This window comes from Lissotriton helveticus, chromosome 6, assembly GCF_964261635.1.
Source record: "Lissotriton helveticus chromosome 6, aLisHel1.1, whole genome shotgun sequence".
Classification (NCBI taxonomy): Eukaryota; Metazoa; Chordata; class Amphibia; order Caudata; family Salamandridae; genus Lissotriton; species Lissotriton helveticus.
Genome location: NC_136067.1, coordinates 1,947,793,807 through 1,947,811,429, shown reverse-complemented (window position 1 = coordinate 1,947,811,429; position 17,623 = coordinate 1,947,793,807). Strand labels below are relative to the sequence as shown.

The 17,623-nt window shown below is 42.5% G+C and overlaps 1 long non-coding RNA gene across 1 annotated transcript in view; it reads right to left on the bottom strand.

The window, feature by feature from the left end:
• Positions 1 to 16,833, bottom strand: part of LOC144761976 (uncharacterized) — a 76,589-nt gene extending 59,756 nt beyond the window's left edge. Inside the window, exon 1 of the long non-coding RNA XR_013595990.1 lies at positions 16,782 to 16,833. This is a non-coding gene — a long non-coding RNA (uncharacterized LOC144761976). The remainder of the gene's footprint in view (positions 1 to 16,781) is intronic.
• Between the last annotated feature and the right edge of the window lie 790 nt (positions 16,834 to 17,623).

The window sequence follows — 17,623 nt, the reverse complement described above, 5'->3', positions numbered from 1 at the left end:
CACAGCTATGTGTATAATGAGATGAGAATAAGAAGTACCTCATTCACAACAATCCAAAAAATATCAGGAAACAATTCCAGACAGTGTCTATTGTGTACCTGCGTTCCCTAAGGAAAGTCCTACCCCTTTTACCTACCTATGCCCGCGCCCAAGTGGTCAGATGTACCATCCTTAGCAGGTTGGACTATTGTAATGCCCTCCTGCTGGGGTCTCCTGAGTTCTTGCTGGATAGGCTCCAGAAGGTCCAATCAGCTGCTGCTAAACTGTCTCTGGGGTTGCCGAGAAGTTCTCATGGAGCGTCCGCACTGGTAAATTTGCACTGGCTTCCCATAAGACAGAGGATTCATTTTAAGGCCCTCTGTATAGTGTTTAGGGCTCTCCATGGAGCTGGTCCAGCTCCCCTGCAATCTAAATTTGCCTGGTATAGGCCATCCAGACAGCTTCGATCCTCCGACGCTAAACTGGTAGTTGTCCCCAGATCCTTCGAAGTGACTGCCGCCAGACTTTGGAATACTCTCCCTATTGAGATTAGGCACATCAATGAACTCCTCCCGTTCAGAAGGAAGATAAAAACTTGGCTATTCCCTTGTTAGTCCGCTCTCATCCCTGTCTCTTTGATCTCTCAGCGCCAGGATGCCTGCAACGGTGACAGTGGCGCTTTATAAATATTTAAAATAAATAAATAAATAAATAAATAATACATGCGAGTCAATAAAAGATGAGAGAAGAACTTTGCTGAAATCAGTTCTAAATGCCCTTCATATCCGCACCTGCAGGCAGGCTGTTACCAGCTGGATGGGAGCGGGTTCGAACATTTTAATATGCCGGGGGGTAAAATTTATGAAGAAAGTAGAGACTTTGCTTTCAAAGACCGAATCAACTTAAAAGTGGGGACTGTAAAATAATGTTTTACTTTTTAAGAACCGAAAAAATAGAAGTATATTTTAAGAAAATGAATTTTATCCTTTTTCTACTAAATTGAAATTTGTATATGTATACTTTATGGTTGTGACAAACCAAATAAAGTTAATTTTTGACTTACTGACTGACTGAATTCCAGACAGTGAGTGTTATGGTCAGCCAATGTTACTGCTAAAGGCATGCACTACGCCCAGCACACAGGCCTACAAAATAACTACATTTGGAGGGAAAGAGAATGTAGGCCACAGTGAAAGTACAGATGTGGAAAACACCAACACGCTTGTGTCCTTCACAGTGTGTCACAAACCAGTCAATGTCGTTGGACATGTAATGTGAAATAAACACAACATGCCCATTTATGCACATAGCTCGACATGTTAATTAATCCCCATCTTGTCAGATTTACATTGCCCACCAAAACATGAGCCATCATCATGGCTGAAGGAGGCCAATCTACATAAATAACGCAATATTAGCTTCAGTAGCCTTTGTAATGGTATGATTTGAGGGGCTGTGGATATTCACATCAATTGTGTCTTTTATGCACCCACAGGACAAGCTGGGAACACCTCTGGAACCAACCAGGCCAGCCAGTCCCGGACTCTGGTCGACCCTGAGCTCTCCGGCGTAGAAGTCTCTGAACCATCTTCGTACGAGGAGGAACAACATGGCTCATCTGGTTTGGGTCACCCCACAGCTCCAGCGGCAGCTACATCAGCATCCTCTGCGACCACTCCTACCTCACACCTACCCTCATGGACACAGCAGCCCAGAACACAAGCAGCAGCAGAGCAACACAGGGCTCTCTGGAGTTGGCGGACAACAACATCCCTATCAATAAGGAAGGAGGCTCAGCGTTGACTGTGCCAACAACAACTGGTCCTGCTTGGGCAGGTAGGAGTGGTGGGAGGGGCTGTTGGGACCGGCACCATCATGCAGCCGGTACTGCTGATGAGAAGGACTCTAACCTCTCCAGGATCCTCAACACATAAGAGGATTCCCAAGGAGATGTTGGCCAGGTTGTTGGGATCCTCAGGAACATTGAATATCAGCAGGCAGCTCAGAATGGGCATGTTCATGTCCAAAATGGATGACATGATTGCGGTGCACAAAGACATTGTCACCTGCCGCCACCAAATTGCAACCAATATATCCACACCTTCCTGTGTGCCCACAATATCTGGTGTATCAACATCTGCACCAGCAACAGGGAGGGATGTGGACTCTGGTGGGGGGTCCTCTGCACCGCCGCTACCTGCACCCGAGGGTCCCCTCCACCTAATGGGGGAAGGGTCATTAGAAGAAATATCCTTGAGAGACCCAAGGGTACGCATTACTCCCAGGAAGTGGCAACCTGTTCCTGACATCCTCCATTGTGTGCCAAGCATTGACTGTCATTGGACTGTTCCACATTGGATGGAGAGTCTAAGTTGGACTTTGGACTCAAATAACTGTGGATTTACTTTTGAAGACTTCATCTATAAACATACCAGCTCCTCTCTGCACTTTGTTTTTACGTTTTGTTGAGCATTCCCTCATTCTATGGATTATAATCATTGCGTCATGCACTAAAATAAATCACTTTGCACAAACTACATGTCACAACACAAAGAAGAAAGTGTCAACAACATTGGATAATCACTTCAGAAATATTAACTACTGGCTTGGGAGTATATGTAACCTGTCACAGCATGATAGTTAGACACAACCAGTTTATCACACAACCTTTAGTACATTGTACTGATTAAATTTAAATCCACTGTCTGCAAAGATATCACCATTTGCAAGCACAAACAACAATCATTGTCAGCAAACCAGATCATCATGAAATATGTTTTGTTTCAGAATAACCTATGGTTGTGTGCAAACAGAAAAGGCACACCTTAACCTGGAGCACAGGTGTATTCTACTGATACAACCTTGCACCTTAACCCAAAGTCAAATCACATCACACAGTAACAAATTGCTTGCAAGTAAAAAGAAATGATCATCAATTCAGAAGAAAGTGAATTTCAGGGATTGCCACAACTTTTCTATGTTGGAGTATGGCACAGGATCATGGGTCTGGTGAGGTTACAACTCTGCAATTTAACATGGCAATGTACCCTGGTAAGGAGAAACATGGAATAGAGTCAGGAACTCAGGAACTAAGGAATGGTGTTGCTTAATGTTGCTAACTGTCTCAGCTAAAACATACAACTGTCAATGTGAAGTTCAAGCTAGTATTGAGTGTAACATTGTACGTCACCTGGAACATTTGTTTAAGCAATAGCAACACACAAACAAACATTTTAGGGGTTTGACACCTCTCATTGAATACTTCCATTTAGATGAAGAAGTTACGGTTACGTTATTCTAAAGAATTTCCATCATCATCACTGGCATCATGTCCCAAGCCAGGATCCTCCCTTGCTGGCGGCTGCTGTTCTCCGTCATCCAGTATTAGTGGAATTTCCTGCCGGATTGCAAGGTTGTGGAGCATGCATGATACTGTGATAATCTTGCACACCTACAAGGGGCCATACTGTAGTGCTCCTCCTGTGCGATCCAGACACCAGAACCTTGCTTTCAGGAGACCAAATGTACACTCAACCACTCGCCTGGTAAGACCCTGTTCCTCATTGAACAGCACTTCTGCAGGAGTGACTGGGTTGTGCAGAGGTGTCAGCAACCAGGGAATGTTGGGGTATCCAGAGTCACCGTTGGTTAACAAAAGAGAGAGGACCCCTCTTGTTCCAGGGAACAGGGTACTACAGACAATCAAAGTCAAAGGGAATTTCCCTGGATTAACGCTCCGAGATTAATTATATATCCTAGGTAACAATTTCATAAAATCCAAACATTTTAAAAAAAGAGAATATCTTTTAAAACAAAAGCTAAGGTACCACGTTTACACGTTTTATTTATTTAAAAAAAAAGGTATATCTCGCTTAACAAAGTGTAATCCTTAACATAAGGAACCCACAATCAATATTAAAAGTCTCCTCGAGAAAAGGGAGATTGGGGAGAAAATTTTAATGGTAAGCCAATTCTCAGGGTGGGCAAATCTGGTAAAAAACGTGATCATCCACAACTGGAAGATCCTGAATGATGGTGCGGACACTATGCTGCCCAGACCTCTGTTGATCTTAGATACATATTACAGCATTATGACCCTTGCCATATCTGTTACCATGGTATGGTCACTCAGCAATTTGAGTGCCATAGTGACAAATTCACTGGTGCCCATCACCGTCCATGTCAATCAAGCATCACATACTAAACAAATCAATGCAAAGTAAGCTAAGATATAGGTTTGTGAGAACAATTACATGCTTAAAGTGTGCCCACATAGGATTACGAATTGACAGATATGTGGAACACCACATACATACAGCGTCCCACTCTGGAAATTATGCACACTACTGTCCAGGATAGACACAGTCATGTTGTCAGGTCTGCATCACACATACAATTACATACACAAACCATTAACTATGTTGGAGTTGCATATATGATGCCTTCACACACTTGAGTCTGGGACAACAAAGATACAGTGGTAAATCACACAACAAACACATCATTTCTTTGGTTGCATATTGCCACAGTCAGATGTAAATGCTTTAACCATGAATCGGACACATAATTCATTATAGTCAGACATCACACTGATTGCACACTGGGTCACAGACTCACCTCATGCCATTACTATGTTAAAATATGGACTTGTATATCCCCATGAAGTCATTGCACTCTGACAAAGCCTACTAGTGTAAATGGAAAACGTATGAAAATTGTTAGTATTAGCCACAAATTCAGTGTGTCACATATCTCTCAAAGTAAGCTCCTCTTGGGTGTGTGAACTGTGCATATACAGGTCTATTTCAGCCTGAGAATTCTGCCTACATCCATGTAATGCTCAAAACATACAACAATCATAGAAGTGTCTGCCCTACTGACTGATTATTCAAAGGATGCAATAGCCGCATCCGAACCAATTCAGTCACAGTCATTGGCTGAAAGTTATAATGGTGACAGACATAGATGAGTATTCAAAGCACGCATTAACTGCATCCACACTGATTAGGTCACAGCCATTGGGTGAAAGTAATTATGGTGACAGACGAGGGTGAGTATTGAAAGGACACGACAGCCGAATCCGAGCTGATTTGGTCAAAGCCATTGGATATTGGTTGTTATGGTGACAGATGTGTGTTTCAATTCCTATCGTCATTGCGTGGAAACCGACTCAGTAACCTCCCATTACCAATATATCTAAATCACTTGTGGTCCGATGATGAGTTTTTGAATTTCGCGGCAGGCGTGCTGTTTGCAAACAATGTAATGCATTAGACACCAATTTGGAAAATGTGACCGACGCAAACCTATCACTTTGGCTTCATGGATTTGAGCCTGCATCTGCTGGTTAGATGTAGGTCTGTCTGTTCCCTAGAGACTTCACTTGCCTGCACAACCTGCATCATTCCTGCACCTCCCCATCTCTCTGCTGCTGTTACCACATCTTCTGGACGCTACTATGGCACGGACACAGTCAAGGCACCATCATTCACTGTGGAATGGAACCAGGCCCTGCTGAACACACTCCTGCCAATGTACAGCCAGCTGTATGGCAAACCAGAGGAGCAGGTGAGTGATGAATACCATGCTTATCATTGGACATGTGAAATTACCATGCACTGCACTACTAGCATTTAGAATCTCATTGGTAAGCATCTACATTATGTTTTTGTACGTTTAACAGTGTGTAGGGAACTGTTCTGGGCAGGTACACTCCTGTAGAAGTGTATGTACTGGGATTAACATCTTATCACTGTTTTCATGGGACAGAGTTGTGATTGAACACAGGACAACTGCACATAATGCCATATGCCTTCCCCTTAGACATTGTTGCCAATCTGGCCATGACCTATGTGAAGAAGTGTCTGACTCAGAAACATGTTGCATGTGAACTAAGGGTCTGTCACCATGTCATCCTTACAGGTCAACCCGCATGAGAAGGACATGATGTGGGGGACCATCATCTGGAAGGTGCGCGACGTGGGGTTGGACACTTGGCACGTCCGTCATTGCCGCAAGAGGTGGCAGTACTTTCGAGGCTGGACCAATAAGATTGCAGAAGTCCAGCTGGGCCTGTCACAACTAGGCAAGAGAGGGGGGTGCGGAACCCTGATCCCCCACATGCTCACCATCCTAGCGATGTTCTTCCTTGACCTGGATGGGCAGCTGAAAGCCAAACAGCAGCAAGGAGAGGGTGAGTATGTGCCTTTTCGCACATCTTTCTTTACCCCTGCATGTTGTAACATCTTCGCCTGCTGGCCCTTTTACAGGTCTTAAGTCAGCCGAACCAACTGATAATTTGTAAAGATACATATGCAGCAGGATCATTAGATGCCTTGTTATGCCCCTTTCCTCAGGGACATTTGAGTAAGTTATGTTCAGGGTAGTGACAGTAGTGCGATGCTCATGTGATCAGAACTAATTCAGAAAACATGTGCATGGGGAAAAACTTCAGCAGTAATGCGATAGCTCGACGTATCTGCACATTGACCAATGTATGAACTGTTCTCAGTGTGGTTTCAACAAATCTGTGAAGTATGTTGTTATTGTGGCACTCAAGTGTGAAAGGCCCATGCCATACATCCTGGCAGCAGGTGACACCAAAGTTTAAGCCTTGTTTGGTTTTACTTGGTCACTGTGCCAATGTTAAGTCCCAGCCATGCTGCTCAGCGTAATCAAATGTATCCCATGGGCCAATTACAGGTTTTGCTAACTCAGGTTTGCTGGGTGTCATCGTCCACATCAGTTCTGGCAATGAGGGTGACATGAAGTCACAAACATTTCCTTTTTTACAACAGAATTGCACATACGTGATCATTCCATATGTCAACATAGTGCAAGTGTTTCAAAATGCAACAGTCTAGGAGGAGCATGCAGCATATATGTTTGTGATGTTCAAAAAGGAACCTGTCTCATCGATACACCTGGGTACATATGGTTTTTGACGACATTGTAGTGACTTTGGACACACCCCTGTACACAAAGTAATGATAAAATACTTGTAAGTGACTTGATGCTGTTGGACCCATGTCTGTGTCTTCTTTATATTTGGTAGACTAGTGGCAATGACAACCTTACCACAGGTGGCATGACACTGTAGGCAAATTCCCTTCATAGCTGTGAACTCATCTGATGCTTTTGCTGAGCCCATGGTGAGTGTAAGGGGAGCAGTATTCCCACAGTCTTCTGACCGTGTTGCCTCCAAGGACTACACTTTCTGCAGACATTCCAGTTCTGCAAGGTGTCTGTGCTCTTAATAGTCCAGTCCTTTCTTATTCATATGTGAGTTATGCCATCCTGCTTTTATTTGGGTACATCATGTTGATGATCTGTTTTGTCTATCCAAGCTTGAATTTCATTTTTACAACCAAACATCTGTTGTAGTTTAGCATATGATTTGTGTGTAGGTTGTCATTTGTGCATGAGTGACCATGGTGTCTTTTTGAGATATGCTTGATGCTGTTCCAGATCAAACATAGCTGAACTAGGATTGCTGTTATATCTGATGGGTTACTCTGTGCTACATGTGGTAAGCCGAATGGACAGTGAGTGCCCATGTGTTGTGTGTCCGTCTGCTGTGCAGATGCTGCAGGAGCCAGTGTCACATCCATGCTCTTATTTGCCACACAGGTGAGATTGTGGAGTTTTGAATGTGAGGCCTAGCTGTGGGTGAGTTTTGCAAGGATAATGTATGTGATAAGCTAACTCAGGCAAAGGTAGGGTTGAGAGAGAGTAGTGTTCACAAATTTGAAATGGAGTGGAAACTCCTATGTAATGGGTGCTGGAACAATTTGTAGGTTGACAGAGAGTGTGCGGAATGAGTTAAGCTAATAGGCAGTTCTTGTGTAGGACTTCTGGAGTATACACATTGTCACAATGTGAGTGGTTTGTGTTGCAGGTGTGTGATTCAGAGTATGCGACCTTGTGAGAGTGGTTACATCCTTTACAATGTATGGTAGGAATAGGTAGATGTGATAGGGGTATAACATGCAAGAAAAAGTTTGATTCTGGCAGGTGATTTGAGGTGTTGTCTGTGGCACTATTGTGATAGATGTCTGTAACAGGGCAATGTTTGAGGATAGTTGTTGATGGGCAGTAGTCAATGGGGGTATGAAGCTTGAAAGTCATATGTGGATATGACAGGGCCACTGTGAGACAAGGTTAAACTTATCATATTTACCAAAGTGGATAAGTATATGTACAGGGTATACACCAGTTATGTATTTAGGGTCCTGAATGGTGAAATGTGAGGTGTCATATTGTTGAGATATGTTTTTTCTGCATCTATGTAGGCATCTGTTTTAGAAATGCCAATCTGCAGAGTAGTGTGGGTGTGTGGTGATATCTGAATGACTGTAACATATCCATTGAGCAAGTAAGTGTCTTGTTATGAGATGTGGTGATGTGTAAGGTGTGCATGTCAGATTGGGCGGTGATGCTACATATTGTGATATGAGTGCAGTCCAAGACATTACTGAGGGTGCAGCTGGTGATGAGTGTGGTCCTTCTGACATGTCACGTTTGACGTCTTCTGAGGAGTTGATGAATAACGTACATTGTGTGCATGACATGTATGTGAGAGTTGCTGTGTACATAGTGATGAAGAGTAGTGCTGTGCATGTAGGTGTGGATGTGAGAAGGGCAGCGCCAGTGTGAGATTATAAGAATCGGCTTTCAAGATGTTGAGTACAAAACTGTAGCTTGCGGGGCAGGCATGCTTTTCCATCTAGCTGAAGCATAGGGGGCTTATGACGTGCTTGTGTGTATGATACTTTTGAGAGAATAGCATCTACTTTGAAGTGGATGTATGAGGGGTCATATCTGCACAAGTATAGTCAGTGCAGGCCATGAGATAATGTTGATATGTACATATGTGTAGGTTAGGTGCATGTAAGTAGTCAAAAGTAGTTGTTTGAGTAAATATAAAGATGTGGAATGTGTTGTCTGCAGCTTGTTGTCTGCCATGGATGTTCAGAACAAGTTTGCTCCATCTAGCCTTGCCTGAGTTGTGTGTTGGCATTTGTGGTGAGTTACCCTTTGTCGGTCGTGGTACTCAGTTATAAGTCATTCTTGCCCTTGGATTATGCCCTGGGATGGATGATTGCTAAATTTGTAATGCCATGATTCCAGAATATTGGATGGCGGTCCATTCCTTTGAGGTGTACAGGCCCTCAATGTTCAAGTCATGGATGGGGTCAGACTGCTCCAAAACGCATCACCACACTTGCCAGTAGAATACACATGCATTGGTATTGCTGGCATTCTGACTTTAAATGTCCTAGGTATGGTGAGACCATGGGAGATGTAGTCATTGTGATGATATCTCTGATTGTGCTGAGGAAAGCACATTGCACTGTAAGCGAATACACATGTGACACTGGAACAGTACACCCACTTCCATAAGTGTTGGCATTCTCAACATTTTGGTACCTCTGATCTGGATCAATGGTAGCACTTGTGTGTGTCCACAAAGGCTCCCATTGTGCCCTTTAAATACTGCCTTAGGGCCTGATGGTAATATGTGTTTGTTGAAGGTCTCCTTGATGTGCTCATACATTTCTGGACTGTGTTTCAGTGCCGAATGTGGACAAAGCAGACTTAATCCTGCACATATCTTACATCCTCACAAGATATACCCATATCCCCTTGCCTGAGGATGACTATGTCAATTGTGTTGGCGAGCCACAGATTGAGCCCCCCCCCCCCCCCAGCATCTTCACCCGTGCTGGCAGCTTATCTTACACATTGGGCTGTGCACTGAATACACCGACACTGTTGTTGTAACCTATGTCCTGAGACTCATGCATACTCCTACTACTAATGCAGGACACAATCGGGACATTAAAAATGGGATTATTAATGTGCGGCACACAACAAAAGAACCTGTTATGAATGAAACATACCGGTCCGTTTTTACTAACGTCACTAGTTTATTAGGTCGTTTTTTCTGACTGCTTTAATTCTTTTTAATTTTTCTCAAAGAAATTTTTTGGTGCATATACAAAATATATACAAATCAATACAATTTTCACAAAAACATCACTATCTGTACAAATTAAAAACCACATCCACAACACACCTTGCTTACTCCATACAATCTACTCACATTCACAACCATTTAAAAGAGTGGATATTTACGGGCGATTTTAGATTCATTTTGTCTCTGTTATCATGCATGGAGGTCATTATCGCTGACTTGGCTTCTATTTCTACAAAGGAGGCGACATCTATATTCCGGATGCCCCATTTTTTTCTTACACTTATTGGGAGATTATGGTCGAACTAGTGTTTGGTGCTCAAATCAAAGATTCTAGAGTGTGATTGAGGATTGGGGATACCTGTTGCACCGGAGTGTTTATTGAGCCTTTTTCGCCCACATCTCGCGGCCCCGCTTCGCGGGAGCCGCTCGTGCCAAAGTCCGTGAGGGAGTGCTGTTTTCATCGGGGCACACGGAGTGGCGTTCAACCCTGCACCTTGACTCTCCACTGAGGTGGGACTGCGAGGACCAGCGTTCTGAGCGGCGCTGATCGGCCGCAGCTAGTCCTCTTCCCGCCCCCTCCCTGCTGGATTAAAAGCGGCCATCGGAACTTTACCTGCGGGATACCTGTTGCACCGGAGTGTTTATTGAGCCTTTTTCGCCCACATCTTGCGCCCCCCGCTTTGCGGGTGCCGCTTGTGCTTCTGAGGTCTCTTTCAATGCCTGGAGGGAGTGGTTGGCTTGTATTAGAGGGGTGGACAATCCGGCCCTAAACTCATCCCCATGGCGCAAAACAAGCAAGAGACTCTGGTCTTCACTGGACGCGACCTCTCTTTCTTTCGAACCACCATGAGGTCCCTTCGATTATATATGCACATTATATTGCGATAGGCAGCCCTGGCACACGCATTGTTTGCTGAATTCATTCTGGTTGCACAACTAGGCTCGTAAGCTTTATAGGCGCATCAGCATAACGTTGGCATATGGCCTGTATAGTTTATAGAATTGATTATCAATCTAAACCCACAATGTTATCATAGACACGTTGTTTTGTATTATTGCTTTGCTGAAGCTCGGCAATGTTTCCCATGACCAAACATTTGACACTTTACTTATAGACCTATACCTCAAACGTCAATGTCAAATGTATGACTGTCAAATGCTAATCAATGATGACGTTGTGGCTCTGATCTCTCTTATTTTCATTTCTTATTTGTTCTTTTTCACTCATTGATTACCGTACTGTAACCACATGACTGTATCATATCAAGCCTGTACATTTGCTTTCTGTTTTTTTTATTGAATAAAAATTATTTGAACATAAAAAATGTTTTTTTTTAAATGGGATTATTAATTTGCGGCACACACTACAGCCTGAGTAGCTAGATGCTGAATTGCTGCGAATGACATCAACCAAAGATGACCGAAGACATATACAGATTGGGAGTTGTGTGCAGCGCCCCCAGTCCACACATGGTGACTTTATCATACATTGTTGTTGGCCGATGCTTCTTTCAAATCCAAGATGGATTTTGTCTACAAATATTTCCCTGGCGACTGTGACACAACCACTTCTGTGTTGCTGTAGTTGGAGTCACTGAAATAAGTACTGAGTGGCTAGGTCTGTGGCCTACTGTGTTGTCTTGGCCAATATCCTCTGGTCATTACTGTACACAGACGCATCACAATGTCATACTATTGTGAGTAGATTGTAGTTCTGTTGTCCTTCGATGTTTCAGTGCGTGTTGAGGTGGACTCATGCCTTCACTTTGTGATACATACATATGTGTGGTTATGGTAATTCTTGTTCCACCGTCAAATGTGTGTTTTCCATAGTATTTGGCGTGCTAAGTGTACCTACCTGACAATGACATTTCCTCATTGTACATACATGACATGCTATGGACCCACGGTCGGATTGGGATCACAATGATGCTCAGGCCCTCTGAAAGTAATAGCTACACAATCCGTGACCATCTTATTTCTTCGGGTCTCTGTGCTTTTATCTGTCAAGGGTGTTTTTAAAAAGCCACATTGCTGATGATCAGGGGGGTGGTGTGTAGGTCGGACTGTCCAGATGTGACTTGGCTCCCTGCAAGGACCCTACATACAATGCGACCTCCCGGCACCTGCCATGACCTGAAAGTGTTGGTCGGGGGGGAGATGACACTACCTCTGTCATGTGAACAACAACACAACTGCCAATACTGGACTTGGCTTAAATCCTTTTAACAAAAGAACCTGTTATGAATGAAACATACCGGTCCATTTTTACTAACGTCACTAGTTTATTAAGTCATTTTTTCTGACTGCTTTATTTCTTTTTCATTTTTCTCAAAGACATTTTTTGGTGCATATACAAAATATATACAAATCAATACAATTTTCACAAAAACATCACTATCTGTACAAATTTGCACCACATCCACAACACACCTTGCTCACTCCATACAATCTACTCACATTCACAACCATTTAAAAGAGTGGATATTTACGGGCTATTTTAGATTCATCTTGTCTCTGTTATCATGCGTGGAGTTCATTATCGCTTACTTGGCTTCTATTTCTACATAGGAGGCGACATCTATATTCCGGATGCCCCTTTTTTCATACTCTTATTGGGAGATTATGGTCGAACCAGTGTTTGGTGCTCAAATCAAAGATTCTGGAGTGTGATTGAGGATTGGGGATACCTGTTGCACCGGAGTGTTACAGTGGTCATACAAAAACTACAGGACGAGATTGCTAAAGTAACTAATCCTATATTTCCTCTTTTTATTATGTGGGTAGGCGATTTTAATTGTAATTTGTGTAATTTTAGTGGTTTAAGAGTCTGTGGCCTAGTAGACCTAAATGATCAGCCTTCTGCACACTTTAAGCACTCAAAACAAGGAGAGGCTTTAAACAATATTATAATAATTAATGATCTTTGTGCCCTGGATATGTCTAACTTCTCAAGACCCTTGAGTATCCCTACTTTCCATGGCACGGGAGGTCAGACGAGTGTGATTGATTTTGCCTGGGTCTCTAGAAAATATATCCATCTTATTAATGATTTCCAGATTGAGGAAAATTCAGCAAGTGACCACAATCCACTAATTTTGAGTTTGTGTCCCACCTTCAAGAGAATGCAGATTGTGGAGCACCCAATCAAATTTAGTCAGAATCAGGAGGTTACCTTAAAGTGGGACAAGGTAGATGCAAGTCATTTAGAGCTGGAGATTTTTAAGACAAACAAAGAAAGGTTAGATGCTTGCTTAACCCCTTCAAATGAGCCAGAGTTATAATCGATAACTTTGAGGCTCTTCTAGGTAATGCGGCTTCCCACCTCCTAAAACCTGTGGGGGAGGAAAAAAGGGAAATATCTGTAAATGGTTTAATGCAGAATGTTCCAGAGCTCAATCTAGCCTAACGAAGGCATTACATCAAGTGCCACGGGATAGAGATTTGGTTAGAAGAGCAAGGAAAACATATAGAGATGCCATTATTAAGCGTAAAACAGGCTTAAAAAGAAAGGTGTGGGACGATTTAGGCAAAGCTCAGAACTAAAGGACAGCTGACTTTTTTGACCTCAAGTTGGAGTCAGCAAATACGCTTAGCCTCTCACTGACTCTTTCTGAGGTAGAGGCTGCACTAAGAAAGGGCACCTCAGTAAAGGCTCCAGGGCCGGACTTAGTGTGTTTGGACCTTTTCAAACATAACACAGAGGTGTGGGCACCACTCTTATTACTTTTGTTTAAAGCAGTTGAGGTAGGTCACATACCGACTTCATGGCAGGAGGCGGTAGTGGTCCCGATATTTAAAAAGGGCAATAAAGGTGACCCCTATTGTTACAGACCAATATGGCTAATAGATGCGTCTTGCAAACTAATGGGTAGGGTGATTCTGGCCCGTTTGGAAACCTGGGCCAAGTCAACTGGCATTATTGTTGAATTCCAATACGGGTTTAGGCGAGGAAAAGGCACTACTGAGCAGTGCCTAAATTTGGCACTAATCATGGGTAAGTACATGAGGGCCAAGCGTGGTTGTATCCACTTGGCCTTCATGGACTTATCCAGTGCCTTTGATACCGTATGTAGAAATAAACTCTGGCAAATGATGGAGTCTATGGGGTTTGAAGAGCCATTGGTCACTCTCCTTTGTAGACTGCATGCTGCCACAACGGTGAGGATCAGTTTTGGCCCTGCCGGGGAGAAGACAAAGTCCATACCATTGCCTGAGGGTGTTCGTCAGGGGTGTATACTGGCCCCTTTTTTGTTCCTGGTGTACACCAATGGTCTGGAAGCTTTTCTGCTGGAAAGCTGTGTAGATTTTCCCCAGGTTAATAGTAAGCGGATACCGATGTTATCTTATACAGATGACACAGTCCTAATGACCCTAACTGCTAATAGCATGCAAACTTGTTTAAATGCTTTTGAAACCTTTATGCAGGGGTTAGATCTAAGGGTCAATTTCCCAAAGTCCTTCACTATGGTCTGCGGCCCAAAAGGGGTAAAATCTTGCAGGCTTATGGTGAAGGACTCAATTATTGTGAAAGTTGATAGTTTCAATTACCTGGGGAACTTATTTAACAAAACCTTGAGTTGGGAGCCTCCATCATCCGGTGCAAAAAGCTACCCAAACCATAGAGGCCATTTTCCGTTTTTCCAGCAAATTGGCCCAGAAGCCGGTTGCAGAATTAAAATCTTTATATAAAGCAAAATGTATCCCTGTTGCAACATACGGGGCGGGAGTGTGGGGCACGCACTCCTGCAACAAAATCCAAACTATGGAAAACAAGTTCATAAAGCACCTTTTATGTGTATCATCAGGTACCTCCAACATCCTTTGCCATACTGAGGTGGGTCTTGAATTTCTGAGTGACATCATCCACGTCTCCCCCTTGCTGCTATGGAGCAAGGTATGGAGTTCTGATGATTTGAAACTCACAAAGGAAATTTTACTAGACTGCCTCAAGCTTGAGCATTTTGAGAAGATACCATGGCTATTATATGTCAGGGAAACCTTTTCCAAGATAGGTTTCTGCTATATGTTTTCGAATGCTGAAACCGTTGGAAGTGAGACAAAGCTATTAATTAAAGAGGCTTATCGTACCAGGTTAGGTGGGTTGAGAAATAGCGATAGCGCGGTATACCACAGGGGAAGGTTGCTGCAGCAACCATACCTTTCATATATAAGGCATACCCAATGGCACTTTTATTTGACTAGGTTTTGTCTTAACATACATCAGTGGGGTGGTGTGAGAGTCTACCCCCTTGTCCTAGTAATAACAAAGTTTCACAAAACACTGTCCATCTTGTACTTTTTTGTTCTTTGTACAAAGATCCAAGAAATCGATTTATCAGGCCGGTTTTGTTAACTTTTGGTTCTCGCTATTATAAAGAGGGATACGAACATTTACTCTCATTATCAACCTCAGCAATATGTAACGCTGTGCTTACTTTTATCAGAGTGGCACTCATCATTAGAAACTGATATTGATTATCATCATGGAATATTTGTTGATCTATATCTATGAGATCAGTGTACGGACTGGTAACAATATCAATTGCACTTGTACTGTTAAAATTCTTCTTTTTAATATATGTGATCTTTTTAAATGTTTTTGTAAATCATTTTATGGTAATATAATAATGCCTATGGATATAAACTTAATTGTATGGTCTTTTTAAATTGTGTAATATGTTATGCCCATACTTTTATGATTCTGTTTTTCACTAATCGAAATAAAGTTTACTATGATGATGATGATGATGAGTCAGTCTCTTGATGTCATTTACGAAGGCCCCAAAATCGTGGCCCACAGGTGACACTGGTGCACCAGCCCATCAACCAATGCCCACTTGCAAGCAGGGCCAATCCAAGGGTATGCAGAACACTTTCTGATTGGACTCAACGCCCAGGGCTCTATGTGCTTCGGCCCCCCATTGTATGTATCAGCATAGGCTAAGATAGATTCCCCACGCACACAAACAAACAGTCCTTGAGCTGCTGTAGGTGGCTGGTCTGTCTTGTTTGCGCATCAGCCCCCCAGTATTTCACAGGTTTTTAATGGAGCATTTAGTAGATGATGAGGTTTTGTTGGGTTTTCAACGGTCCTTAGAGCACTTGCATCTCCACTCTGCCCATTCCTCAAAGTTAGATAAAGGAATGGGTTTGTGCTATGCACACCTGTGTAATCTAAATTGTAACTGTAACCTGTAGTACTCAACTGTTTATCGTGTGCGTGCTGGGCAGGAAGGTGGAAGCTGCCCTCCGTGGAAACAATACTAGTAACATTTTCAAGTGTGTTAATTCACTTGATCCTGTCCGCACTGCGAATTGCAAACCTACCGTTTGCACCAATTATTCCAACAAGAAACCTTTTAACTGTATATTTTTCTCATTTTTAATATGAAGCATTAACGTATGCATTTCACAAACATGTGACATTTCCACATGTATCAATTTCTCCTGTGTACATCAATTAAACTTCAATTAAACTTAAACTCAGATTGCTCAACCTATACAAAAAATCAGTAATTGATTTGGCTATTAATAGTTTGTAAACAATGCTGATGTTATTGCCGGTCCCAATGCATTTCGGGATGATATCCCTTCTTCAGGAGAACTGGCCAAAACATTTTGGAAAAAAAAACTGGCAGCCAGTGTATAAATTCATCAAAACAGCACGTTGCAATGTGAATACAGTCTTGAGAGATATGCATCAAACCTGAAAAGACATGTAAAGTAACCATCACCTAGTCAAGTAAAATCCACAAAAGTGAAACCAAATAGAAGATGTAAAATACTTAGTGTTGAACAAAATCAACCATGTTCCACTTACCACTATCTACTTGCAATAACGATGTGTAACAAGATGCTAAAGGCTGGTATCTGTAAGAAATACACACACATGAATCTGTCTCCAGACCGTGACATATTATCATAAGCCTCTGTTAGAATGACCAAATCTCTAAGCTCAAAGCGCAAACTACCTCCCAAACGCTAATGACCAAAATATTCGAATCTTGCGACAATAGTACCACTTTATCAAGTGAACTGCTCAATCAAACAGTGGTGTATACAACAAGATGAATGCCAGTCAAGAGTTTTTTTTAAATAAAACATGTTCATGTCTGAAGTTACTAAGTGCATTGAACCAAATGAATCTCGCACATATACAACAACACAATGATACCCAATTCTTTTCAGTGGTCGAGAAAAATAGCTATTGATGTACCATCATGAGACTGGTGTATTCATGCAGTAATGTGTAAAGGATCAACACTGGATTCCAAACTCGACACTCAGAACCGCTGATAAAACTGGAGGCCACTCCCCCAATTGTGAAAAAACTATATCTGTAGAAATAACATATGCTAGCATTACTGCTTAACACTATCAGATGTAAAGCGTGAAAGATGTATTCTCTCATAGTATCTGAAATACCTGCAATAGAGCTGAACGCTCTTCCAAATATTTTCTCGTAGCTTCTGCCAATGAAGCTTATTCTACCCAATAGGATTTAGAACTCTCGTTTACCAGTTTCTCTCGTCGTGTGATTCAATAAATTGCATCTACATAGTTCAGTATCCTCGAACCCGTAATAAAATGACGCTGGTAAGCCATAATCTGTACTAATGCTAGGTATGCCAGACAAACAGCCTGTCCTTAACATATCGTACC